Source organism: Callithrix jacchus, chromosome 11, assembly GCF_049354715.1.
Source record: "Callithrix jacchus isolate 240 chromosome 11, calJac240_pri, whole genome shotgun sequence".
NCBI lineage: Eukaryota > Metazoa > Chordata > Mammalia > Primates > Cebidae > Callithrix > Callithrix jacchus.
This window is the reverse complement of record NC_133512.1, coordinates 72078242-72092070: the sequence shown is the minus strand read 5'-3', so window position 1 is coordinate 72092070 and position 13829 is coordinate 72078242. Positions and strand designations below refer to the sequence as shown.

Here is a 13829-nt window from a genome sequence, read left to right as displayed (position 1 = left end):
CTAATTTCCTTTTATTATTTGACACATCAGTTATTTACAATTTTTTTTTTAAATGGTGTCTTGCTCTGTTGCTCAGGCCTGGAGTGCAGTGGTATGATCTCTGCTCACTGCAACCTCTGCCTCCCAGGTTCAAGTGATCTTCCTGCCTCAGCCTACTGAGTAGCTGGGACTATGACGTGCACCATCACATCTGGCTAATTTTTGTATTTTTAGTGGAGACAGGTTTCACCGTGTTGGCCGGGCTGGTCTCAAACTCCTGACCTCAAGTGATCCACCCACCTCAGCCTCCCAAAGTACTGGGATTACAGACGTGAGCCACTGCACCCTGCTTTTAGTTTCCAAATACTTAGGGATTTCCAAATATTTGAGAAAATCTTTCTGTTGTTGATTTCTAGCTCAATTTCACTGTGGTTAGAGAACATGTTTTATAAAAGTCAAATCCTTTAAAATTTATTGAGAATTGTTTTATATCCACGAATATGGCCTATCTTGGTAAATGATCCATGTAAACTTGGAAAGAATGGGTGTTCTGCTGTTATTTGTGAAGTATACAATAATTGTCAATCGGGTCAAGTTGGTTGACAGTGTTATTTAAGTTTTCTGTATATTTACTAATTATCTGTTTACTTTTCTTATCAGTTGTTAAGGAAGGGATATTGAAATCTCCAACTATAATTGTGAATGTGTCTATTTCTCTTTTAAATTCTATCAATTTTTGCTTTATTTATTTTGAGATCCTTTTTAGGTACATATATGTTTAGTATTGTTATGAACTCTTGAGGAGTTGATGTCTTTTTCATTATGAAATGCCCCTCTGTATCTCTGGTAATATTCTCTAGGCTGAAATTAACTGTCTAATACTAATGTAGCCACTCCAGCTTTCTTTTGATTAATGTTATCATGGCATGTATTATTCCATCCTTTTACTTTTACCAAACTTGTATCTTCTTTTTTTTTTTTTTTTTTTTTTGAGATGGAGTTTTGCTCTTGTTACCCAGGCTGGAGTGCAATGGCGCGATCTCGGCTCACTGCAACCTCCGCCGCCTGGGTTCAGGCAATTCTCCTGCCTCAGTCTCCCGAGTAGCTGGGATTACAGGCACGCGCCACCAAGCCCAGCTAATTTTTTGTATTTTGAGTAGAGATGGGGTTTCAACATGTTGACCAGGATGGTCTCGATCTCTTGACCTCATGATCCACCCACCTTGGCCTCCCAAAGTGCTGGGATTACAGGCTTGAGCCACTGTGCCCGGCCAATTTTTGTTTTTTATGAGGCAGAGTTTTGCTCTGTTAACCAGGCTGGAGTGCAATGGTGTGATCTTGGCTCACTGCAACCTCCACCTCCTGGGCTCAAGTGATCCTCCCACCCCACCGTACCAGTAGATGTGATTACAGGTCCACACCACCACATTTACATTTTTAGTAGAGACGGAGTTTCATCACGTTGCGCCGAGTGGTCTCAAATTCCTTGCCTCAGGTAATCCTCCTGCCGCCACAACTGGGCAAAATGTGATTATTGATATGGTTGGGTTTTAAATGTGATGAATGACAAGGCTGGATTTAATAAAACGTTGCTTTTTTTTGTTTGTTTGTTTCATTAGTTGTTTCCTTTTACCTTTTCTTCTGCCTGCTTTTGGATTGAACATTTTTATAATTCCCTTTTATCATTTTTGTTGGCTTATTAGCTATAGCTATTTGTTTTGTTTTGTTTTAGTGATTTCTTTAGGATTTGTTTTATACATCTTAAACTTACCATAGTCTATTTTCAATTGCTGTTGCACCACTTCACATATCGTAAAAGAATTTTATAACACACTTGCATTTCTACCCTCTTGCATTTGTGCTATTGTCATGTATGTTACTTCCATATATGTTATAAATGCCACAGTGCATTGTTATTATATTTATTTTAAATAATTTATTATTATTTCAAGATATTTAAGTGATAAAAATGGTATTTATTGCCGGGCGCGGTGTAATCCCAGCACTTTGGGAGGCTGAGGCGGGTGGATCACGAGGTCAAGAGATTGAGACCATCTGATTAACATGGTGAAACCCCGTCTCTACTCAAAATACAAAAAATTAGCTGGGCATGGTGGCGCGTGTCTGTAATCCCAGCTACTCAGGAGGCTGAGGCAGGAGAATTGCCTGAACCCAGGAGGCGGAGGTTGCTGTAAGCCGAGATCGGGCCATTGCACTCCAGCCTGGGTAACAAGAGCGAAACTCCATCTCAAAAATAAAATAAAATAAAATAAAACTGTATTTATTGACATAATTACCAGGCTGGGCTGTTTCATCCATTTAAGTAGCTCTAGATTTCTAGCTATTGTTCTTTTGATTTTGCTTGAAGAACTTTGATTAATGTTTCTTTTAATGCAGATCTGCTGGTGACAAATTCATTCAGCTTTTGTCTACCTGAAAAAGTACTTTATTTTGCTCTTACTTTTGAAGGATTTTTTTTTAATCAACTAAGACTTATAGTTTGGAGGCTGGGTATGGTGGCTCATGCCTGTAATCTCAGCACTTTGGGAGGCTGAGGTGGGCAGATCACCTGAAGCCAGGAAACTCTCTCAAAGCAATTGTACAGTTCATCTGGTTTGTTCTCCATCCCTCCAGAAATCACTATCCTTCATTTCCTAACGTCTTAAGAACTATTATTTTATATATTTTGTCCAGTTTCTTAGCTGTTTCAAGCAGGAGGATAAATCCAGTTCCTGTTATTCCATCTTATTTTAAAGCAGAAGTCCCAGCCATCTTTTAGCAAGTTAGATATTAAAGGTAGTTACAAAGATTTAAAACAATTCTATACTTGAAGTCATTCTTTTTGGAAAATATCATTATTTTCATAGAAATATTTCTATTAACATGTTTGCTGGGCGCAGTGGCTCATACCTATAATCCCAGCACTTTGGGAGGCCAAGGTGGGAAGATCATCTGAGGTCAGGAGTTCAAGACCAGCCTGGCCAACATAGTGAAATCCCATCTCTACTAAAAACACAAAGAAATAGCCGGTCATGGTGGCAGGCACCTGTTGTCCCAGATACTTGGGAGGTTAAGGCAGGAGAATAGCTTGAACCCAGAAGGCAGAGGCTGCAGTGAGCTGAGAACACACCGCTGCATTCTGGCTTGAGTGAGAAAAAATAAATTATCAAAAAAATTTTCCATTAACATATAATTGGCTTATTGCTATCATCAAATTAACAAATCTTTAAAAATTTTTTGGTTTAATTTTGAACATGATAAATCCTGATACAAATAACTCATGTAAATAAAAGGTCTTTGGATTTCTCAATAATTTCTGAGGATTAAAGGGGTCCTGAGAGCAAAATGTCTGAGAACAACTGATCTGAATGAACTGATGTGATTTCTGTTTGGATTGAAGGAAACGAAAATATTTTTCTTTAAAATACTGAGGATTATGGAGCTGAACAAAGTTAAAATGCAGGGGACACTCTGCCCTTCCTTCTGCTTGCCTGATGATGGGACAGTGACTCACCTCCTCTGCTCCTTGCCTGCCTCAAGACAGAGATGTAAATTCTCACTTGCTCATCAGCCCAGGCACCACAGGGCCAGGGAAATCTGGGAGCAAACTCCTTGCCTGCCTCAAGACAGAGATGTAAACTCTCACTTGCTCATCAGACCAGGCACCACAGGGCCAGGGAAATCTGGGAGCAAACTATGCTACCTTCCCACAGTTTTCTATCTTCTCACTCCTCTAAGAGCTCTTTGTTGAAATATGACTTGAGGCCAAACTGCAAGCCTTTGCCTTGAAAGACGCCCATGAACTGAGGTTCCTCCCATGTGATGTACTCTGCATTGCTTTTCTCTTGTTAATCTGTCTTTAGCTACACAAAGTTTTTCTCAGCTGTAAACTTTTGAGGGTTGGGAAATTTATTATATTTGCTCCCCTTTAGGATGCTTGAACTGGGCAGTTAGGTAACCCAGGTGCTGGGGAAGACATGAGTATCAAAGATGAGAAGGCTCGTAAACAGGGAGAGGAAAGAACAAAGAAAAGCAAAAGTTAAGAAGCCATATAGCCCTGCGGAGACACAGAAAATAATACAGATTTCTAATTTTCCAATGGCTGTCTAGACATTTGGGAGGCCCTTGGGATCTTTGAGATAATCTTAAAAATAAATTCCATGTATTTTCCTTAAAGAGGAAAATAACACAAAAGAGAGAAAGTAAAGCACAGTGGTAGGCTCGAAAGGAAGATATTTGTATTTGGGGAGTCCAGGGTCATTTTAACATCCAGAGATTCCGGTGTTCTGACAAAGGCTGACACTGCTCATGCTGATCAGGCAGGGATAGAAGGTCACATGGCTGGAAAGCGTCTCTCCAACCCTGTGATTCTAGGGTTATTTTTAGTACACTGGTTAATCCATTGGCATTGTCTACTCTTGGCCAACACTCTCCAGGGTTTAGTTTCTCCACATTTACAAAAGGAGTGTCAGAAAACTTTGTAGGTCTTTGTTTCCAAGTGAGAGAAACTTATATCAAATTAGCCTAAGCACAAAAGAGCAAATATTGACTCACATAACCGGAAATCAAGTTAGGCTAGTGCTGACTCTGGCATAATTGGATCCAGGTGTTCAAATATTGTCATCATGACCTCACTCTGGTTTTTCTTTCCTCCTCCTTTTCTTTCCCATTCAGCCAAGTTTTCTTCATTCAGCTGCAAAATAGCCCCCAGAAGGTTCAAGCTCACATGTACCTTTTAGCTTGAGCCGGGAGATAGAAACAGATGCCCTCTCTCCCAGCATCCAGTTCCAATCCCATAAAGACTGTTTTATTGGCTTTACTTGGTTGCACACCCATCCTTTGAACCAATGACCTTAGCCATGGCTATGTAGTGCCAACATGGGCCAGACTGGGTTAGGTGCCCACTCCTTAGGCAAGGGGTGGAAGAGGAATTGGAATTGGTGGTCCTACCAGAATTACATGGAATGAGCGGGGGGGCGGGGGGCAATTTAGTAAACAGATGGGTGCTGGACAATGGTAACCTGCACCCTTGAAGTGTTGTGAATTGAAGCAAACTGTGCCCACGTTTAAGATTTTTTAAAGGAACAGTCATGTGGCCACTATAGCATTGTTGGGAGTTTGACGTTTTCTTCTGAGTTCCTGCAATCTCTTCCTAGGAACAGTTTAATCTTTTTCTATTGCTTTTCAAGTATTTGAGTAAGATTTCATTTTTTGCTCCAAGGCTTTTTACCAACTTTTGTTATATCAAGAATAGTCAGCTCAACCTAGAGCATTCGCAGTCAGCGACTCCAGGGTCTGCCAACACACTCTTGTTTCCTTTCCAGTCTAAGTGTTTTCTACCCAAAGAAAAGTTTTTCTTTAATTCTGATGTATAACAGAGATGTAGAGTCAGTCAATATAAAAAGACAACAAATCAATAAAAAAGCAAAGAGGAAGACTGGCACAGTGGCTCACACCTGTAATCCCAGCACTTTGGGAGGCTGAGGCGGGTGGATCACTAGAGGCCAGGAGTTCAAGGCCAGCCTGGCCAAGATGGTGAAAATCCATCTCTACTAAACACTAGCAGGGTGTGGTGGTGCTTGCCTATAACCCCAGCTATTCGGGAGGCTGAGGCAGGAGAATTGTTTGAACCTGGGAGGCAGTGGTAGCAGTGAGCTGAGATTGCACCACTCATTACATTCCAGCCTAGGTGACAGAGCAAGACACCATTTGAAAAAAAAAAAAAAGGAAAAAAGAAAAAGAAGAAAAAAAGCGAAGAGGGTGATTTCTTGATACGGAGTGCTCATCGGATTTAATTTTTAGTTGACTATTCCCATCTAGCCTCCTTGGGAGTGGAAAGGAAAGTGAATACATAGGTAAAGGGCTTCCTCACTGACCAGAAATACGTGGTATGCAAGACGTAGTCTGCTCTCCCTGAGATAGTGGCCCTTAGTAAAAAGCTCGCCCTACTAACTCACCTTTGAATCTTCTTCCTGTGTTTTTCTCCATTTTTTTCAGAAGAACTGAATGAAATGTAGAGTCTGGATCTCCTTACTCAGAAAAATAAGGTCAATAGTATTACTGGAGTCGTAGTTTTAGAATGCACTTACGAAAGCAGGAACCGCCTCAGGAAACGGATCTCTCAGACACTGAACTAGGAAGGAAGGGGTGATTTACTTTACCCAGGAGCAAGGTGGCATAGCTGCCTAATAGCCAGGCTCCGCTAACGGCTAACGAAAAAAGCTCTGCCTTTATAAAGGCGTACGACTCTAGAAATTACACGTGAAAGGGTCTTGGGTTTACAGCTTTAGAAATTACATGTGAAAGGGTCTTGGGTCATGGAGCAGGCTTGGAGTATGTGGCTTAGGTGGGGGTTTGATCTTGTTTAAGTAAAAACAATGCCTCTGGAAAGATTCCCCCATACCATGCCTGTGATCTATATGAGGGCGATTAAGGTGGCCCTCCTTAGTCTTTACTTCCATTGAAATGCAGTGTGGAAGTTAAGGGGGAGGTGGTCTTAGATGCTTAGGTCTCCCTCTTCATTATCACCTACACATTAGGTTTAAATTTGTGCTATCAAAATGAAAAGGCAACATGGACGGTGCCTATTATATTCTAGGATGCTTAAGCAAATAAATTTGCATTTAGAATTAAATATAAATATAAATGTAAGGGTTATTGCCGAGTTTAAAATGAGGAAACTGAGGTCAGTATAAGAAAATTAAATGCCAATTTATTCAGCTCCCTGGCGAGGTTCTAAGGTCCTGGACAAGAGGGTCAGAGAAGTCACGCTGACTTCCTGGGGCGTGGGGTTTTTATGGCTATAAGAACCGAGCAACAGCTGGGTGCTCTGATTGGCTCCAGGGGAGCGGGATTGGGACGGGGCGGGCCGCTATTGGTTGGCGGGTTGTTGGGCGGGTTTTCCGGTGCGAAAGCCGGCCAGGGTTGCATCAGCTGGAGCCTTCCAGGGGAGCCATGCGGCAGAGCTAGGTGCCCAGTGCAGAGCCTGGTGCTGGATGCAGAGTCAGGTGCTGAGTGCAGAGGTGGGTGTGTCTGGCCTCCCTGCGAGGCAACCGGCCTTACGATAAAAATTAAAGTAAGAGGCTGCTTTGCCTATGGAGTAGCCATTCTTTATTCCTTTACTTTCTTAGAATTAAAATATAAGAGCCTTGATCTTCCACAGACCCAGCTGAGTGACAGTTCAATAAGAGGCAAGAACCTCCCGTTCACTTGTGATGTGCCATTAAATGGGTGGGCTGCTGTTCAGAAACATGCCAAAATGTTGGCAGAAGTTGTCTCTGGAATATGCACAATTTTGATTTTATTTTTTCTACTCTTCTATGCAAATTTTCTGCAATGAGCACATACTACTCTCACAATAAAAAATAGCTGAAAGAAATTACATCTGTACTGAATTATATTAGACTGGTACAATAATGGCAGTTTTCATCATTAAAGTAATGGTGAAAACTGCGCTTACGTTTGCACCAACCTAATAAATGTTGTTGATCTATACCAAAAAGTCTGTTTAAGCAAGATATGCCTACTGAATGAGGCTGGCTGGCAGCCAGCAAATGCCTTGACTTGAACCCCACTTGAGGCGCTCTGTCCTGACTGTGGAGAAAGGGTCCTGGAGGAGTTGGAATGGGTACCCACATCAGGATCCTTTGCCAGGCCATTAGGCTATGAGCACCAGAAGGCCTCTTAGAACAAACCCAGAGGGACTCTGGAGTTTAAGTGAGGTCTCCAGTACCCAGGGTTTCAGACTGAATCAAAAAGAAGGGAATTCTCCCCAACTTGCAGGATCGAGGGCTGGGGTGGGGATGGGAGCATGTCCTTGTCAGTGAGAAGGGGCAGTTGCAGGTGGGGCAGCCATAGGTGTGCCACCCTTCTCACGGGCATCAGGCCCCTGCCCTGAAAGTAGATGCTTTACTCTCAACCCTCTCCTCGCTGTGCCCTCCCCCAGCCATTTTCATCTGACTCAAAACCTGTTCTTTAAGTTTTCCATCGAGCCTGTTAATAAGACCAGCAAGCGTTTGTTGGTTATCTCTGAACCAGCTGTAAATTGTCCTTATGATGTCTCAGTGACCACACATGAGGTGAAAATGATTTAGCATCATTTATTGGATTCTCAGGATGACATTTATCATCTTGAGAGACAAGCATGCTTAGTTATAGGATGTGCTAACACTGGGGCAGATCATTATCACTGGTGTGGAAATTTAAACGTATCAGAGTATAGTCTTTCTTTCTTCTTTCTCTCCTTTTCTTTCTCTTTCTCTTTTTTCTTTCCTTTCTTTCTCTTTCCCCTCCCTCCCTTCCTTCCTTCCCTACTTCATTCCTTTCTTCCTTTCTCTTCCTTCCTTCCTTCCCTTCTTTCTCTCTTTCTCTTTCTTTCTTGACAGGGTCTTGCTGTTACCCAAGCTGGAGTGAGTGGTGCGATCACAGCTCACTGCAGCTTGACCTCACTGCAACCTGTAGTCCCAACCTTTAGTGGCTTGAGGTGGCTCAAGTGATCCTCCCACCTCAGACTCCACAGTAGCTGAGACCACCCTTGTGTACTATTGTGCCTGGCAAATTTTTTTTTTTTTTTTGGTAGAGACAGGGTCTCATATTATTGTCCAGGTTGGTCTCAAATTCCTGGACTCAGGTGATCCTCCTGCCAAAGTGCTCCTCCCAAAATGCTGCGATTAGAGATGTGAGCCACTGTGCCTAGCCTGTTTGTTTTAAAGAAGAAAGAAAAGAAGCCTACTGATCCTATAGTGGAAATTTGCATATTCTTCTATAACTAGGTTAACTTGTATATTTTACTTTTTTTCTGGTTAATAAGACCACTTTTGATGAAGACATGATCACCAAAACAGTCTGTTTCTCTACTTGAGTAAAACATATTGGAGAGAACAGAAGGCTTAGAGCGACTGGTCTTACCAGAAGCTAACTACAGTGGGCTGCCATGGAGTGAAGCAAAGGAAAGTTCTGTTAGGAAGCTTGGAATTTTCATTACGTCATAGACACTGTGGATAATCTTATTTGCCACATGCAAATGTTAAAATAAGGAAATGGCTACAGTTTATTTCTCCCCAAGATCGTAAATCAACCAGTAATTTCATATGAACAAGCAGCTTGCAATACAGTGTTTTAATGAATCTAACATGCCGTTTGTTATAAAATACATCATTGTTCTATGTATGACGAAGAGAGAAAAAGCACTGCCATTGATTGTGAGATACTAAATGTGAAAAAGTGAGTGTGGAAATTAACAAAAGAGGGTATATCCTTCTATGTTTGACGAACCCGTTCTAGCATCCTTCCTGCCCCTTTCCATTAATATTTAAAGGTATTATTTGACTAGTTTGACAACATTAATCACAATGAAAATAGGTGCTCCACTTTAAGCAACACAAATATGCCGTTCACTGCTGAATGCCCTAATCTTAATGGTGTTTTAAACACTGATGAAATGAAGCTAGTTTGTGTTTCTTGAAGTGATTAAGTAAAACAAGCACTCAGTCTTTAGGCAGACCCAAGATAGCCATCATCAGGAGAAATGGCTGGGTCTTCAAGTGTTCAAGGGATTTGTAATGAAAATGTCATTTTGTCTCACTCCTACCTTCGTGAGTACTTGTTCCTAACAAATCCTTGGGATAATAACATATATTCTTTTTTTTTTTTTTTTTTTAGAAGGGCTCCAAATTCAGGCTTATATTAATCAGTTCACCCTAGGTAGTTATGGCATGTTCTTCAAGAGTATAACAAGCAGAGTTTTTTCAGCAACAGACTTTTCCTAGCAGAAGCTAAGAAAAAACTTAGCGAAGAAAATGTAGATGGAAAATGTCAGGAGTGAAATTGGGTTTCTATTTTGAGGCTAGTGAACCATTATGTTTTAATGCATTCAGGTTCAGACTGATTCATAGCCAATGACCACGCAAGTTAAAGCCTGAGGGAGGAAACCTCACCACCACGCAGTGAATTCTGGCTATGTCAGGAGTCAGGGCATTGGAGGTAAGGGCCGGGTCTCAGTTTCCTCACCAAGGCTCTTGGACTGGATGGTCTCCAAGCCCCCGTCCATCTATGATGCTGTGGTCTCTCCAGAGGTCATTATTGGGTCACAAGCTGAACCCTGGCTCAGCCTCCCCTGTGAGGAGGTTTGCGCTGAGCAGTTGTGTTGTGGTGCCAAGGGCTTCTGGCTTCACAGCGGCACAAGACCTCACACTTAAGATTCCGGGGCCTTGCAAAGTGGTCTCTGAAGTTGTTGTTGTGGCTGCCCTCTATCCAAACATCCTTTCTTATTGGAAACAATCCCAAATGAGGTGAGCACAGGGTCTAGCCAGCTGTTGCAGAGGCTGCCTGGAGGACGTTGGCACATGCCAGGGCCTGCTCAAGCACAATGGCGGACAGAGAGAGCGAAAACGTCCTCAGGTGGCCTCAGCAGCAGAGGTGGGCACCGAGCAGCACCTCATCCTGCATCCCAGGGCAGCGTTCAACCGGATGGTGCTAGGAGTCGGGTCTGGCTGTGTTCTCATGGTCCAGCCTCTCTTTGTTCCTGCCCACTCTCTGAGTCTGGTTTCTTGTCCTTCCCAGGGGTTCTCATTACAGCTGTCTTCGATTTCCACTAGTTCCCGTTGTTTGCCACTAAGAACTCAGACTCCCTGATGTCCATCAAGGGCAGTCTGTCCTGTGCTGGGGAAAGCCAGAGAAGAGGGCCAATGCAGAAAAGTGGCACTGGAGGATGCCTGGAGTGGCCCTCCCAGACCACCTGAGGGGTTAGAGGGCTCTGCAAGAGGAGCCGTGCTGATAGATGGTCTACACTCCCTAAGAGGGACCCATCCGCTTCCTTCTCTCAGTCTTCCCACCTGTGACCACGAATGCTTGCTGCTGCCCTGGGCATGTAACTAAATGCTGTTTTAACAATCAAGTTTTATTGATGCTTCTTATGGGCTGTCACTACACCTACAGAGGTGCAGGAAACTCTGGCAGCACAAGATTTGCACCAAACTAGACAGGAGGCGGCCTGGGACATGGAGGCAGGTGTGGGAGCTCTCTTCTTTGCCTGCTTCCCTTGGGGGATTTCAATGCTTCTCTCTTAAGCCAGTGAGATTTTTGTCATGCCCCTACCCCAATCCCCAACATAGACAATGTCCTACATCACAGTGCTGGGGTAAAATGGATTTCTTTCTTTAAGAAAAAAAAAATTCACACTTCTTCAGGCCCTGGGGAATATAGTTCCTAGCATTTAAGAGAGGTTGCCTGTTAACTTCCAAATCAGGCCATTTCCTCTGTAGAGATTTTTGTCTCAAACAAGATCTCTTCTGAGAAACCATAAGCCCATATTCTGGTACTGAAACATTTCAGTCCTCATTCCGCCCCACTCCTCACTAGAATTCCTACTGACCTACAAACTCAACACCACGATGAAGCAATCACCCAAATGAATCCTTCCATTTTGTAGGCTTAAGAAAAGGAAGTTACACACACCCCAAAAACCTTCAGTAAAGCCGTAGACCTAATATATGTGAAGAGCCATTTCCAGAAGGAATAATAATGAGAAGGCACAAATAGAGTACTAAAATAAAATCCCTCTTTGAATTATGCAGAAGCAAAGTAAATTAGTAAAATCCAAGTGCACTTTAAATGTAAAGATTTGCCATTTGCTAGGACTGGGATGTATTTCATCACTGAAAAGGAAGGGAAAAAACAGAAGAAATACAGTTAGTTGTGCTTAGTGTTGATGACAAATGTGCTTCACATTTCTGATGATGGTCTCTGATCTGGCAGTGCGTTGTCTCGGCTGCACCTGGGTTAAAATTGTTAGTAAGAGGGCCGAGCGTGGTGGCTCATGCCCCTAATCCCAGCATTTTGAGAGGCTGAGGCAGGCAGATCACTTGAGGTCGGCAGTTTGAGACTAGCCTAGTCAACATGGTGAAACCCCGTCTCTACTAAAAATACAAAATTAGCTAAGCATGATGGCGGGCACCTGTAGTCCCAGCTACTCAAGAGCCTGAGGCTGGAGAATTGCTTGAACCTGGGAGGCAGAGGCTGTAGTGAGCCAAGATCCTGCCATTGCACTGCTGCCTAGGCAACAGAGTGAGACTTTTGTCTCAAAAAAAAAAAGGTCATTAAGGGGAGCGTTTTCTCTTTTTAAGGAATTGGTAGCCTCGACCTGAGGAGAGGAAACATGAGGGTCCAATTTTTCTTTCTTGTTCATCATTCGTTTGTTCATTCATTATAAAGCTCTTCTCTTTGCTTGGTATTGAGAGGGGTTTTTTTTTCCCCACTGTTTTAAAATTTTTTCTCTTAGCCCAACAGTATTTCATAAATACCACTTAAAAATAGTTTATGGATGCATAATAGTTGTATGTGTTTCTGGGGTGCATGTGATATTTTGATGTAAGCACACAATGTGTAATCAGAGTACTTTGGATAGCCATCACCTCGAAGATTTTCATTTATGTTAAGCACATTCCAATTCCACTATTATTTTGAGGTATATGATAAATTATTATTAATAGTCACCCTATTGTGTGACTAGATCTTCTTTATTCTATCTTACTGTATTTTTGTACCCATTAACCAAACTCTCTTTGTTCCCAGCCCCCCATGCCCTTTCCAGCCCCTAATAAACATGACTCTACTCTCTACCTCCACGACATCAATTTTTTTAGCTCCCACATATGAGAATTGCAATATTTGTCTTTCTGTGCTTGGCTTATTTCACTTAATATAATGACCTCCAGTCCATCCATGTTGTTGCAAATGACAGGATTTCATTATTTGTTATGGCTGAATAGTACCCCAGTGTATATATGTACCACATTTCACAGTCATTTCATCCATTGCCACTTAGGTTGATTCCAAATCTTGGCTACTGTGAATATTGCTGTGATAAACATGGCGTGCAGATATCTCTTTGAAGACTCCCCAAGTCCCCAAAGTCCATTGTATCATTCTTATGCCTTTGTGTCCTCAGCTTCTACATATCAGTGAGAACATACAATGTTTGGTTACATTCCTGAATTACTTCCCTTACAACAATAGTCTCCAATCTCATCCAGGTCACAGCAAATACCATTAAGTCATTCCTTTTTATGACTGACTGGTATTCCATCATATATATATTTATGCCACAGTTTCTTTATCCACTCGTTGATTAATGGGCATTTGGGTTGGTTCCATGATTTTGCAATTGTGAATTATGCTGTTATAAATGTGTGTGCAAGTATTTTTTTTGTATAATGAATTCTTTTCCCGCCGGTAGATACCCAGTAGTGGGATTGCTGGATTGCGTTGTGGTTTTGATTTGCATTTCCCTGATACCACCTTATTCCTGCAAGAATGGACATAACCAAAAAATCAAAAAAACAGTAGTTACTGGTGTGGATGTGGTGGTCAGGGAACACTTCTACACTGCTGGTGGGAATGTAAACTAGTACAACCACCATGGAAAAGAGCATGGAGATTCCTTAAAGAACTAAAAGTAGAACTACCATTTGATCCAGCATCCAGTGATGTTGAGCATTTTTTCATATGTTTGTTGGCCATTTATATATCTTCTTTTGAGAATTGTTTCTTCATGCCCTTAGCCCACTTTTTGATGGGATTTTTTCTTTCCTGGGTGATTTGAGTTCATTGTACTTTCTGGATATTAGTCCTTTGTCAGATGTATAGATTGTAAAGTATTTCTCCCATTCTGTGGGTTTACTCTGTTTACTCTGCTGACTGTTTCTTTTGCTGTGCAAAGCTCTTTAGTTTAATTAAGTCCCAGCTATTGATCTTTGTTTTTATTGCATTTGCTTTTGGGTTCTTGGTCATGAGATCCTTGCCTAAGCCAATGCCTGGAAGAGTTTTACAATGCTATCTTCTATAATTTTTAT

General features: G+C 42.0%; 1 long non-coding RNA gene across 1 annotated transcript in view; it reads right to left on the bottom strand.

Moving 5' to 3' along the window:
- LOC118143699 (uncharacterized) overlaps positions 1-6195 on the bottom strand; it is a 76715-nt gene extending 70520 nt beyond the window's left edge. Inside the window, exons 1-2 of the long non-coding RNA XR_004728036.3 lie at positions 5937-6195; positions 4534-4672 (exon numbers count right to left, since the gene is read on the bottom strand). This is a non-coding gene — a long non-coding RNA (uncharacterized LOC118143699). The remainder of the gene's footprint in view (positions 1-4533; positions 4673-5936) is intronic.
- Positions 6196-13829: the final 7634 nt, after the last annotated feature.